Here is a 14,244-nt window from a genome sequence, read left to right as displayed (position 1 = left end):
CTCCCATGTAGCCTCCGAAGGCCGAGTTGACCTAGCTAGGAATCAAAGTTCAGGAAAGGAACTCAGGGTGCTGGTGACTGCAGGTTGTTTCTCCAGGCAGCCCAAATCGAGTACATCCATACACAATGTAGTAAAGGCCTCACCCTTCAAGCCCACGTCAATTTCATAGAGAAAACACCAGGCCTCGGTGTGCTTTCCTGTGGCAAGAAAACTTTGCTTGCATTCCTTAGGAGGCACAGTGGCTCAGGACTGCCCTACCCCAAGGACTGAGGCTGTGCAGCCCGACTGGTTGAGATCAGCCCTTCTGGCTCTCACGGATGAAACCAACTAGGAAAAGAGCCTCTCCTAAGCTGGGGAACGTGGTGGCTTTTCCTAGTCTTCAAAGGAACAGCACTCTGAGGGAGAGGAGCTGTTGACGTGTGGTAGCAAAATCTCCTCTGCTGAAGAGAAACATTTCGTTGTAAGCGGGTTCCATCAGCCTTGCCACCTTTTCTCAGCTGGCTATACTGGAGGAGGGTCTGTTGGCAGACTCCCGTGAGGCCCTGCTTCCCAGGCTGTGATACACACACGCCGCCTGCTTCAGCGCAATGGGACAGCTTAAGGTAAGGTAAAAACCTCCTCTGCTGAAGAGAAACATTTCGTTGTAAGCGGGTTCCATCAGCCTTGCCACCTTTTCTCAGCTGGCATTACTGGAGGGCAGTCTGTTGGCAGACTACCCTGAGGCCCTGCTTCCCAGGCTGTGATACACACACGCCGCCTGCTTCAGCGCAAAGTGACAGCTTATGGTAAGTTAAAAACCCTGTGTTGGCAAGTGCCTTCCTATACCTCGCACAAGCACAAGCATATTGGCCATTGTTCAAAGGCTTTCCCCCAAGCTTCACACGTTTGGTCCCATCTAGCCTCCGAAGGCCGAGTTGACCTAGCTAGGAATCAGAGTTCAGCAAAGGTACTCAGGGTGCTGGTGACCGCAGGTTGTTTCACCAGGCAGCCCAAATCGATTACATCCATACACAATATAGTAAAGGCCTCACCCTTCAAGCCCACGTCAATTTCATAGAGAAAACACCAGGCCTCGGTGTGCTTTCCTGTGGCAAGGAAACTTTGCTTGCATTCCTTAGGAGGCACAGTGGCTCAGGACTGCCCTACCCCAAGGACTCAGGCTGTGCAGCCCGACTGGTTGAGATCAGCCCTTCTGGCTCTCACGGATGAAACCAACTAGGAAAAGAGCCTCTCCTAAGCTGGGGAACGTGGTGGCTTTTCCTAGTCTTCAAAGGAACAGCACTCTGAGGGAGAGGAGCTGCTGACGTGTGGTAGCAAAATCTCCTCTGCTGAAGAGAAACATTTCATTGTAAGCGGGTTCCATCAGCCTTGCCACCTTTTCTCAGCTGGCTATACTGGAGGGCAGTCTGTTGGCAGACTCCCCTGAGGCCCTGCTTCCCAGGCTGTGATACACCCACGCCGCCTGCTTCAGCGCAAAGGGACAGCTTAAGGTAAGGTAAAAACCCTGTGTTGGCAAGTGCCTGCCTAACCCTCGCACAAGCAAAAGCATATTGGCCATTGGTCAAAGGCTTTCCCCACAAGCTTCACACGTTTGCTCCCATGTAGCCTCCGAAGGCCGAGTTGACCTAGCTAGGAATCAAAGTTCAGGAAAGGAACTCAGGGTGCTGGTGACTGCAGGTTATTTCACCAGGCAGCCCAAAAAGAGTACAACCGTACACAATGTAGTAAAGGCCTCACCCTTCAAGCCATCGTCAATTTCATAGAGAAAACACCAGGCCTCGGTGTGCTTTCCTGTGGCAAGAAAACTTTGCTTGCATTCCTTAGGAGGCACAGTGGCTCAGGACTGCCCTACCCCAAGGACTCAGGCTGTGCAGCCCGACTGGTTGAGATCAGCCCTTCTGGCTCTCACGGATGAAACCAACTAGGAAAAGAGCCTCTCCTAAGCTGGGGAACGTGGTGGCTTTTCCTAGTCTTCAAAGGAACAGCACTGAGGGGGAGGAGCTGCTGACGTGTGGTAGCAAAATCTCCTCTGCTGAAGAGAAACATTTCGTTGTAAGCGGGTTCCATCAGCCTTGCCACCTTTTCTCAGCTGGCATTACTGGAGGGCAGTCTGTTGGCAGACTCCCCCGAGGCCCTGCTTCCCAGGCTGTGATACACACACGCCGCCTGCTTCAGCGCAAAGGGACAGCTTATGGTAAGTTAAAAACCCTGTGTTGGCAAGTGCCTTCCTATACCTCGCACAAGCACAAGCATATTGGCCATTGTTCAAAGGCTTTCCCCCAAGCTTCACACGTTTGTTCCCATCTAGCCTCCGAAGGCCGAGTTGACCTAGCTAGGAATCAAAGTTCAGCAAAGGTACTCAGGGTGCTGGTGACCGCAGGTTGTTTCACCAGGCAGCCCTAATCGATTACATCCATACACAATATAGTAAAGGCCTCACCCTTCAAGCCCACGTCAATTTCATAGAGAAAACACCAGGCCTCGGTGTGCTTTCCTGTGGCAAGGAAACTTTGCTTGCATTCCTTAGGAGGCACAGTGGCTCAGGACTGCCCTACCCCAAGGACTCAGGCTGTGCAGCCCGACTGGTTGAGATCAGCCCTTCTGGCTCTCACGGATGAAACCAACTAGGAAAAGAGCCTCTCCTAAGCTGGGGAACGTGGTGGCTTTTCCTAGTCTTCAAAGGAACAGCACTCTGAGGGAGAGGAGCTGCTGACGTGTGGTAGCAAAATCTCCTCTGCTGAAGAGAAACATTTCGTTGTAAGCGGGTTCCATCAGCCTTGCCACCTTTTCTCAGCTGGCTATACTGGAGGGCAGTCTGTTGGCAGACTCCCCTGAGGCCCTGCTTCCCAGGCTGTGATACACACACGCCGCCTGCTTCAGCGCAATGGGACAGCTTAAGGTAAGGTAAAAACCTCCTCTGGTGAAGAGGAACATTTCGTGTAAGCGGGTTCCATCAGCCTTGCCACCTTTTCTCAGCTGGCATTACTGGAGGGCAGTCTGTTGGCGGACTCCCCTGAGGCCCTGCTTCCCAGGCTGTGATACACACACGCCGCCTGCTTCAGCGCAAAGGGACAGCTTAAGGTAAGGTAAAAACCCTGTGTTGGCAAGTGCCTGCCTAACCCTCGCACAAGCAAAAGCATATTGGCCATTGGTCAAAGGCTTTCCCCACAAGCTTCACACGTTTGCTCCCATGTAGCCTCCGAAGGCCGAGTTGACCTAGCTAGGAATCAAAGTTCAGGAAAGGAACTCAGGGTGCTGGTGACTGCAGGTTGTTTCACCAGGCAGCCCAAGTCGAGTACATCCGTACACAATGTAGTAAAGGCCTCACCCTTCAAGCCCTCGTCAATTTCATAGAGAAAACACCAGGCCTCGGTGTGCTTTCCTGTGGCAAGAAAACTTTGCTTGCATTCCTTAGGAGGCACAGTGGCTCAGGACTGCCCTACCCCAAGGACTCAGGCTGTGCAGCCCGACTGGTTGAGATCAGCCCTTCTGGCTCTCACGGATGAAACCAACTAGGGAAAGAGCCTCTCCTAAGCTGGGGAACGTGGTGGCTTTTCCTAGTCTTCAAAGGAACAGCACTCTGAGGGAGAGGAGCTGCTGACGTGTGGTAGCAAAATCTCCTCTGCTGAAGAGAAACATTTCGTTGTAAGCGGGTTCCATCAGCCTTGCCACCTTTTCTCAGCTGGCTATACTGGAGGGCAGTCTGTTGGCAGACTCACCTGAGGCCCTGCTTCCCAGGCTGTGATACACACACGCCGCCTGCTTCAGCGCAATGGGACAGCTTAAGGTAAGGTAAAAACCTCCTCTGCTGAAGAGAAACATTTCTTTGTAAGCGGGTTCCATCAGCCTTGCCACTTTTTCTCAGCTGGCATTACTGGAGGGCAGTCTGTTGGCAGACTACCCTGAGGCCCTGCTTCCCAGGCTGTGATAGACACACGCCGCCTGCTTCAGCGCAAAGTGACACCTTATGGTACGTTAAAAACCCTGTGTTGGCAAGTGCCTTCCTATACCTCGCACAAGCACAAGCATATTGGCCATTGTTCAAAGGCTTTCCCCCAAGCTTCACACGTTTGGTCCCATCTAGCCTCCGAAGGCCGAGTTGACCTAGCTAGGAATCAGAGTTCAGCAAAGGTACTCAGGGTGCTGGTGACCGCAGGTTGTTTCACCAGGCAGCCCAAATCGATTACATCCATACACAATATAGTAAACGCCTCACCCTTCAAGCCCACGTCAATTTCATAGAGAAAACACCAGGCCTCGGTGTGCTTTCCTGTGGCAAGGAAACTTTGCTTGCATTCCTTAGGAGGCACAGTGGCTCAGGACTGCCCTACCCCAAGGACTCAGGCTGTGCAGCCCGACTGGTTGAGATCAGCCCTTCTGGCTCTCACGGATGAAACCAACTAGGAAAAGAGCCTCTCCTAAGCTGGGGAACGTGGTGCCTTTTCCTAGTCTTCAAAGGAACAGCACTCTGAGGGAGAGGAGCTGCTGACGTGTGGTAGCAAAATCTCCTCTTCTGAAGAGAAACATTTCATTGTAAGCGGGTTCCATCAGCCTTGCCACCTTTTCTCAGCTGGCTATACTGGAGGGCAGTCTGTTGGCAGACTCCCCTGAGGCCCTGCTTCCCAGGCTGTGATACACACACGCCGCCTGCTTCAGCGCAAAGGGACAGCTTAAGGTAAGGTAAAAACCCTGTGTTGGCAAGTGCCTGCCTAACCCTCGCACAAGCAAAAGCATATTGGCCATTGGTCAAAGGCTTTCCCCACAAGCTTCACACGTTTGCTCCCATGTAGCCTCCGAAGGCCGAGTTGACCTAGCTAGGAATCAAAGTTCAGGAAAGGAACTCAGGGTGCTGGTGACTGCAGGTTATTTCACCAGGCAGCCCAAAAAGAGTACAACCGTACACAATGTAGTAAAGGCCTCACCCTTCAAGCCCTCATCAATTTCATAGAGAAAACAGCAGGCCTCGGTGTGCTTTCCTGTGGCAAGAAAACTTTGCTTGCATTCCTTAGGAGGCACAGTGGCTCAGGACTGCCCTACCCCAAGGACTCAGGCTGTGCAGCCCGACTGGTTGAGATCAGCCCTTCTGGCTCTCACGGATGAAACCAACTAGGAAAAGAGCCTCTCCTAAGCTGGGGAACGTGGTGGCTTTTCCTAGTCTTCAAAGGAACAGCACTGAGGGGGAGGAGCTGCTGACGTGTGGTAGCAAAATCTCCTCTGCTGAAGAGAAACATTTCGTTGTAAGCGGGTTCCATCAGCCTTGCCACCTTTTCTCAGCTGGCATTACTGGAGGGCAGTCTGTTGGCAGACTCCCCCGAGGCCCTGCTTCCCAGGCTGTGATACACACACGCCGCCTGCTTCAGCGCAAAGGGACAGCTTATGGTAAGTTAAAAACCCTGTGTTGGCAAGTGCCTTCCTATACCTCGCACAAGCACAAGCATATTGGCCATTGTTCAAAGTCTTTCCCCCAAGCTTCACACGTTTGTTCCCATCTAGCCTCCGAAGGCCGAGTTGACCTAGCTAGGAATCAAAGTTCAGCAAAGGTACTCAGGGTGCTGGTGACCGCAGGTTGTTTCACCAGGCAGCCCTAATCGATTACATCCATACACAATATAGTAAAGGCCTCACCCTTCAAGCCCACGTCAATTTCATAGAGAAAACACCAGGCCTCGGTGTGCTTTCCTGTGGCAAGGAAACTTTGCTTGCATTCCTTAGGAGGCACAGTGGCTCAGGACTGCCCTACCCCAAGGACTCAGGCTGTGCAGCCCGACTGGTTGAGATCAGCCCTTCTGGCTCTCACGGATGAAACCAACTAGGAAAAGAGCCTCTCCTAAGCTGGGGAACGTGGTGGCTTTTCCTAGTCTTCAAAGGAACAGCACTCTGAGGGAGAGGAGCTGCTGACGTGTGGTAGCAAAATCTCCTCTGCTGGAGAGAAACATTTCGTTGTAAGCGGGTTCCATCAGCCTTGCCACCTTTTCTCAGCTGGCTATACTGGAGGGCAGTCTGTTGGCAGACTCCCCTGAGGCCCTGCTTCCCAGGCTGTGATACACACACGCCGCCTGCTTCAGCGCAATGGGACAGCTTAAGGTAAGGTAAAAACCTCCTCTGCTGAAGAGAAACATTTCGTTGTAAGCGGGTTCCATCAGCCTTGCCACCTTTTCTCAGCTGGCATTACTGGAGGGCAGTGTGTTGGCAGACTCCCCTGAGGCCCTGCTTCCCAGGCTGTGATACACACACGCCGCCTGCTTCAGCGCTAAGGGACAGCTTAAGGTAAGGTAAAAACCCTGTGTTGGCAAGTGCCTGCCTAACCCTCGCACAAGCAAAAGCATATTGGCCATTGGTCAAAGGCTTTCCCCACAAGCTTCACACGTTTGCTCCCATGTAGCCTCCGAAGGCCGAGTTGACCTAGCTAGGAATCAAAGTTCAGGAAAGGAACTCAGGGTGCTGGTGACTGCAGGTTGTTTCACCAGGCAGCCCAAATCGAGTACATCCGTACACAATGTAGTAAAGGCCTCACCCTTCAAGCCCACGTCAATTTCAGAGAGAAAACACCAGGCCTCGGTGTGCTTACCTGTGGCAAGAAAACTTTGCTTGCATTCCTTAGGAGGCACAGTGGCCCAGGACTGCCCTACCCCAAGGACTCAGGCTGTGCAGCCCGACTGGTTGAGATCAGCCCTTCTGGCTCTCACGGATGAAACCAACTAGGAAAAGAGCCTCTCCTAAGCTGGGGAACGTGGTGGCTTTTCCTAGTCTTCAAAGGAACAGCACTCTGAGGGAGAGGAGCTGCTGACGTGTGGTAGCAAAATCTCCTCTGCTGAAGAGAAATATTTCGTTGTAAGCGGGTTCGATCAGCCTTGCCACCTTTTCTCAGCTGGCTATACTGGAGGGCAGTCTGTTGGCAGACTCCCCTGAGGCCCTGCTTCCCAGGCTGTGATACACACACGCCGCCTGCTTCAGCGCAATGGGACAGCTTAAGGTAAGGTAAAAACCTCCTCTGCTGAAGAGAAACATTTCGTGTAAGCGTGTTCCATCAGCCTTGCCACCTTTTCTCAGCTGGCATTACTGGAGGGCAGTCTGTTGGCGGACTCCCCTGAGGCCCTGCTTCCCAGGCTGTGATACACACACGCCGCCTGCTTCAGCGCAAAGGGACAGCTTAAGGTAAGGTAAAAACCCTGTGTTGACAAGTGCCTGCCTAACCCTCGCACAAGCACAAGCATATTGGCCATTGTTCAAAGGCTTTCCCCCAAGCTTCACACGTTTGGTCCCATCTAGCCTCCGAAGGCCGAGTTGACCTAGCTAGGAATCAAAGTTCAGCAAAGGTACTCAGGGTGCTGGTGACCGCAGGTTGTTTCACCAGGCAGCCCAAATCGATTACATCCATACACAATAGAGTAAAGGCCTCACCCTTCAAGCCCACGTCAATTTCATAGAGAAAACACCAGGCCTCGGTGTGCTTTCCTGTGGCAAGGAAACTTTGCTTGCATTCCTTAGGAGGCACAGTGGCTCAGGACTGCCCTACCCCAAGGACTCAGGCTGTGCAGTCCGACTGGTTGAGATCAGCCCTTCTGGCTCTCACGGATGAAACCAACTAGGAAAAGAGCCTCTCCTAAGCTGGGGAACGTGGTGGCTTTTCCTAGTCTTCAAAGGAACAGCACTCTGAGGGAGAGGAGCTGCTGACGTGTGGTAGCAAAATCTCCTCTGCTGAAGAGAAACATTTCGTTGTAAGCGGGTTCCATCAGCCTTGCCACCTTTTCTCAGCTGGCATTACTGGAGGGCAGTCTGTTGGCAGACTCCCCCGAGGCCCTGCTTCCCAGGCTGTGATACACACACGCCGCCTGCTTCAGCGCAAAGGGACAGCTTAAGGTAAGGTAAAAACCCTGTGTTGGCAAGTGCCTGCCTAACCCTCGCACAAGCAAAAGCATATTGGCCATTGGTCAAAGGCTTTCCCCACAAGCTTCACACGTTTGCTCCCATGTAGCCTCCGAAGGCCGAGTTGACCTAGCTAGGAATCAAAGTTCAGGAAAGGAACTCAGGGTGCTGGTGACTGCAGGTTGTTTCACCAGGCAGCCCAAATCGAGTACATCCGTACACAATGTAGTAAAGGCCTCACCCTTCAAGCCCACGTCAATTTCATAGAGAAAACACCAGGCCTCGGTGTGCTTTCCTGTGGCAAGGAAACTTTGCTTGCATTCCTTAGGAGGCACAGTGGCTCAGGACTGCCCTACCCCAAGGACTCAGGCTGTGCAGCCCGACTGGTTGAGATCAGCCCTTCTGGCTCTCACGGATGAAACCAACTAGGAAAAGAGCCTCTCCTAAGCTGGGGAACGTGGTGGCTTTTCCTAGTCTTCAAAGGAACAGCACTCTGAGGGAGAGGAGCTGCTGACGTGTGGTAGCAAAATCTCCTCTGCTGAAGAGAAACATTTCGTTGTAAGCGGGTTCCCTCAGCCTTGCCACCTTTTCTCAGCTGGCTATACTGGAGGGCAGTCTGTTGGCAGACTCCCCTGAGGCCCTGCTTCCCAGGCTTCGATACACACACGCCGCCTGCTTCAGCGCAATGGGACAGCTTAAGGTAAGGTAAAAACCTCCTCTGCTGAAGAGAAACATTTCGTTGTAAGCGGGTTCCATCAGCCTTGCCACCTTTTCTCAGCTGGCATTACTGGAGGGCAGTCTGTTGGCAGACTCCCCTGAGGCCCTGCTTCCCAGGCTGTGATACACACACGCCGCCTGCTTCAGCGCAAAGGGACAGCTTAAGGTAAGGTAAAAACCCTGTGTTGGCAAGTGCCTGCCTAACCCTCGCACAAGCAAAAGCATATTGGCCATTGGTCAAAGGCTTTCCCCACAAGCTTCACACGTTTGCTCCCATGTAGCCTCCGAAGGCCGAGTTGACCTAGCTAGGAATCAAAGTTCAGGAAAGGAACTCAGGGTGCTGGTGACTGCAGGTTGTTTCACCAGGCAGCCCAAATCGAGTACATCCGTACACAATGTAGTAAAGGCCTCACCCTTCAAGCCCACGTCAAATTCAGAGAGAAAACACCAGGCCTCGGTGTGCTTACCTGTGGCAAGAAAACTTTGCTTGCATTCCTTAGGAGGCACAGTGGCTCAGGACTGCCCTACCCCAAGGACTCAGGCTGTGCAGCCCGACTGGTTGAGATCAGCCCTTCTGGCTCTCACGGATGAAACCAACTAGGAAAAGAGCCTCTCCTAAGCTGGGGAACGTGGTGGCTTTTCCTAGTCTTCAAAGGAACAGCACTCTGAGGGAGAGGAGCTGCTGACGTGTGGTAGCAAAATCTCCTCTGCTGAAGAGAAATATTTCGTTGTAAGCGGGTTCCATCAGCCTTGCCACCTTTTCTCAGCTGGCTATACTGGAGGGCAGTCTATTGGCAGACTCCCCTGAGGCCCTGCTTCCCAGGCTGTGATACACACACGCCGCCTGCTTCAGCGCAATGGGACAGCTTAAGGTAAGGTAAAAACCTCCTCTGGTGAAGAGAAACATTTCGTGTAAGCGGGTTCCATCAGCCTTGCCACCTTTTCTCAGCTGGCATTACTGGAGGGCAGTCTGTTGGCGGACTCCCCTGAGGCCCTGCTTCCCAGGCTGTGATACACACACGCCGCCTGCTTCAGCGCAAAGGGACAGCTTAAGGTAAGGTAAAAACCCTGTGTTGGCAAGTGCCTGCCTAACCCTCGCACAAGCAAAAGCATATTGGCCATTGGTCAAAGGCTTTCCCCACAAGCTTCACACGTTTGCTCCCATGTAGCCTCCGAAGGCCGAGTTGACCTAGCTAGGAATCAAAGTTCAGGAAAGGAACTCAGGGTGCTGGTGACTGCAGGTTGTTTCACCAGGCAACCCAAGTCGAGTACATCCGTACACAATGTAGTAAAGGCCTCACCCTTCAAGCCCTCGTCAATTTCATAGAGAAAACACCAGGCCTCGGTGTGCTTTCCTGTGGCAAGAAAACTTTGCTTGCATTCCTTAGGAGGCACAGTGGCTCAGGACTGCCCTACCCCAAGGACTCAGGCTGTGCAGCCCGACTGGTTGAGATCAGCCCTTCTGGCTCTCACGGATGAAACCAACTAGGAAAAGAGCCTCTCCTAAGCTGGGGAACGTGGTGGCTTTTCCTAGTCTTCAAAGGAACAGCACTCTGAGGGAGAGGAGCTGCTGACGTGTGGTAGCAAAATCTCCTCTGCTGAAGAGAAACATTTCGTTGTAAGCGGGTTCCATCAGCCTTGCCACCTTTTCTCAGCTGGCATTACTGGAGGGCAGTCTGTTGGCAGACTCCCCCGAGGCCCTGCTTCCCAGGCTGTGATACACACACGCCGCCTGCTTCAGCGCAAAGGGACAGCTTATGGTAAGTTAAAAACCCTGTGTTGGCAAGTGCCTTCCTATACCTCGCACAAGCACAAGCATATTGGCCATTGTTCAAAGTCTTTCCCCCAAGCTTCACACGTTTGTTCCCATCTAGCCTCCGAAGGCCGAGTTGACCTAGCTAGGAATCAAAGTTCAGCAAAGCTACTCAGGGTGCTGGTGACCGCAGGTTGTTTCACCAGGCAGCCCTAATCGATTACATCCATACACAATATAGTAAAGGCCTCACCCTTCAAGCCCACGTCAATTTCATAGAGAAAACACCAGGCCTCGGTGTGCTTTCCTGTGGCAAGGAAACTTTGCTTGCATTCCTTAGGAGGCACAGTGGCTCAGGACTGCCCTACCCCAAGGACTCAGGCTGTGCAGCCCGACTGGTTGAGATCAGCCCTTCTGGCTCTCATGGATGAAACCAACTAGGAAAAGAGCCTCTCCTAAGCTGGGGAACGTGGTGGCTTTTCCTAGTCTTCAAAGGAACAGCACTCTGAGGGAGAGGAGCTGCTGACGTGTGGTAGCAAAATCTCCTCTGCTGAAGAGAAACATTTCGTTGTAAGCGGGTTCCATCAGCCTTGCCACCTTTTCTCAGCTGGCTATACTGGAGGGCAGTCTGTTGGCAGACTCCCCTGAGGCCCTGCTTCCCAGGCTGTGATACACACACGCCGCCTGCTTCAGCGCAATGGGACAGCTTAAGGTAAGGTAAAAACCTCCTCTGGTGAAGAGGAACATTTCGTGTAGGCGGGTTCCATCAGCCTTGCCACCTTTTCTCAGCTGGCATTACTGGAGGGCAGTCTGTTGGCGGACTCCCCTGAGGCCCTGCTTCCCAGGCTGTGATACACACACGCCGCCTGCTTCAGCGCAAAGGGACAGCTTAAGGTAAGGTAAAAACCCTGTGTTGGCAAGTGCCTGCCTAACCCTCGCACAAGCAAAAGCATATTGGCCATTGGTCAAAGGCTTTCCCCACAAGCTTCACACGTTTGCTCCCATGTAGCCTCCGAAGGCCGAGTTGACCTAGCTAGGAATCAAAGTTCAGGAAAGGAACTCAGGGTGCTGGTGACTGCAGGTTGTTTCACCAGGCAGCCCAAGTCGAGTACATCCGTACACAATGTAGTAAAGGCCTCACCCTTCAAGCCCTCGTCAATTTCATAGAGAAAACACCAGGCCTCGGTGTGCTTTCCTGTGGCAAGAAAACTTTGCTTGCATTCCTTAGGAGGCACAGTGGCTCAGGACTGCCCTACCCCAAGGACTCAGGCTGTGCAGCCCGACTGGTTGAGATCAGCCCTTCTGGCTCTCACGGATGAAACCAACTAGGAAAAGAGCCTCTCCTAAGCTGGGGAACGTGGTGGCTTTTCCTAGTCTTCAAAGGAACAGCACTCTGAGGGAGAGGAGCTGCTGACGTGTGGTAGCAAAATCTCCTCTGCTGAAGAGAAACATTTCGTTGTAAGCGGGTTCCATCAGCCTTGCCACCTTTTCTCAGCTGGCTATACTGGAGGGCAGTCTGTTGGCAGACTCACCTGAGGCCCTGCTTCCCAGGCTGTGATACACACACGCCGCCTGCTTCAGCGCAATGGGACAGCTTAAGGTAAGGTAAAAACCTCCTCTGCTGAAGAGAAACATTTCGTTGTAAGCGGGTTCCATCAGCCTTGCCACCTTTTCTCAGCGGCATTACTGGAGGGCAGTCTGTTGGCAGACTACCCTGAGGCCCTGCTTCCCAGGCTGTGATAGACACACGCCGCCTGCTTCACCGCAAAGTGACACCTTATGGTAAGTTAAAAACCCTGTGTTGGCAAGTGCCTTCCTATACCTCGCACAAGCACAAGCATATTGGCCATTGTTCAAAGTCTTTACCCCAAGCTTCACACGTTTGTTCCCATCTAGCCTCCGAAGGCCGAGTTGACCTAGCTAGGAATCAAAGTTCAGGAAAGGAACTCAGGGTGCTGGTGACTGCAGGTTGTTTCACCAGGCAGCCCAAATCGAGTACATCCGTACACAATGTAGTAAAGGCCTCACCCTTCAAGCCCACGTCAATTTCATAGAGAAAACACCAGGCCTCGGTGTGCTTTCCTGTGGCAAGAAAACTTTGCTTGCATTCCTTAGGAGGCACAGTGGCTCAGGACTGCCCTAACCCAAGGACTCAGGCTGTGCAGCCCGACTGGTTGAGATCAGCCCTTCTGGCTCTCACGGATGAAACCAACTATGAAAAGAGCCTCTCCTAAGCTGGGGAACGTGGTGGCTTTTCCTAGTCTTCAAAGGAACAGCACTCTGAGGGAGAGGAGCTGCTGACGTGTGGTAGCAAAATCTCCTCTGCTGAAGAGAAACATTTCGTTGTAAACGGGTTCCATCAGCCTTGCCACCTTTTCTCAGCTGGCATTACTGGAGGGCAGTCTGTTGGCAGACTACCCTGAGGCCCTGCTTCCCAGGCTGTGATAGACAAACGCCGCCTGCTTCAGCACAAAGTGACAGCTTATGGTAAGTTAAAAACCCTGTGTTGTCAAGTGCCTTCCTATACCTCGCACAAGCACAAGCATATTGGCCATTGTTCAAAGGCTTTCCCCCAAGCTTCACACGTTTGTTCCCATCTAGCCTCCGAAGGCCGAGTTGACCTAGCTAGGAATCAAAGTTCAGCAAAGGTACTCAGGGTGCTGGTGACCGCAGGTTGTTTCACCAGGCAGCCCAAATCGATTACATCCATACACAATAGAGTAAAGGCCTCACCCTTCAAGCCCATGTCAATTTCATAGAGAAAACACCAGGCCTCGGTGTGCTTTCCTGTGGCAAGGAAACTTTGCTTGCATTCCTTAGGAGGCACAGTGGCTCAGGACTGCCCTACCCCAAGGACTCAGGCTGTGCAGCCCGACTGGTTGAGATCAGCCCTTCTGGCTCTCACGGATGAAACCAACTAGGAAAAGAGCCTCTCCTAAGCTGGGGAACGTGGTGGCTTTTCCTAGTCTTCAAAGGAACAGCACTCTGAGGGAGAGGAGCTGCTGACGTGTGGTAGCAAAATCTCCTCTGCTGAAGAGAAACATTTCGTTGTAAGCGGGTTCCATCAGCCTTGCCACCTTTTCTCAGCTGGCTATACTGGAGGGCAGTCTGTTGGCAGACTTCCCTGAGGCCCTGCTTCCCAGGCTGTGATACACACACGCCGCCTGCTTCAGCGCAATGGGACAGCTTAAGGTAAGGTAAAAACCTCCTCTGCTGAAGAGAAACATTTCGTTGTAAGCGGGTTCCATCAGCCTTGCCACCTTTTCTCAGCTGGCATTACTGGAGGGCAGTGTGTTGGCAGACTCCCCTGAGGCCCTGCTTCCCAGGCTGTGATACACACACGCCGCCTGCTTCAGCGCTAAGGGACAGCTTAAGGTAAGGTAAAAACCCTGTGTTGGCAAGTGCCTGCCTAACCCTCGCACAAGCAAAAGCATATTGGCCATTGGTCAAAGGCTTTCCCCACAAGATTCACACGTTTGCTCCCATGTAGCCTCCGAAGGCCGAGTTGACCTAGCTAGGAATCAAAGTTCAGGAAAGGAACTCAGGGTGCTGGTGACTGCAGGTTGTTTCACCAGGCAGCCCAAATCGAGTACATCCGTACACAATGTAGTAAAGGCCTCACCCTTCAAGCCCACGTCAATTTCAGAGAGAAAACACCAGGCCTCGGTGTGCTTACCTGTGGCAAGAAAACTTTGCTTGCATTCCTTAGGAGGCACAGTGGCCCAGGACTGCCCTACCCCAAGGACTCAGGCTGTGCAGCCCGACTGGTTGAGATCAGCCCTTCTGGCTCTCACGGATGAAACCAACTAGGAAAAGAGCCTCTCCTAAGCTGGGGAACGTGGTGGCTTTTCCTAGTCTTCAAAGGAACAGCACTCTGAGGGAGAGGAGCTGCTGACGTGTGGTAGCAA

Source organism: Eubalaena glacialis, chromosome 15 (genome assembly GCF_028564815.1).
Source record: "Eubalaena glacialis isolate mEubGla1 chromosome 15, mEubGla1.1.hap2.+ XY, whole genome shotgun sequence".
NCBI lineage: Eukaryota > Metazoa > Chordata > Mammalia > Artiodactyla > Balaenidae > Eubalaena > Eubalaena glacialis.
The sequence above is the reverse complement of the archived record's forward strand: the minus strand, read 5'-3'. Positions refer to the sequence as shown.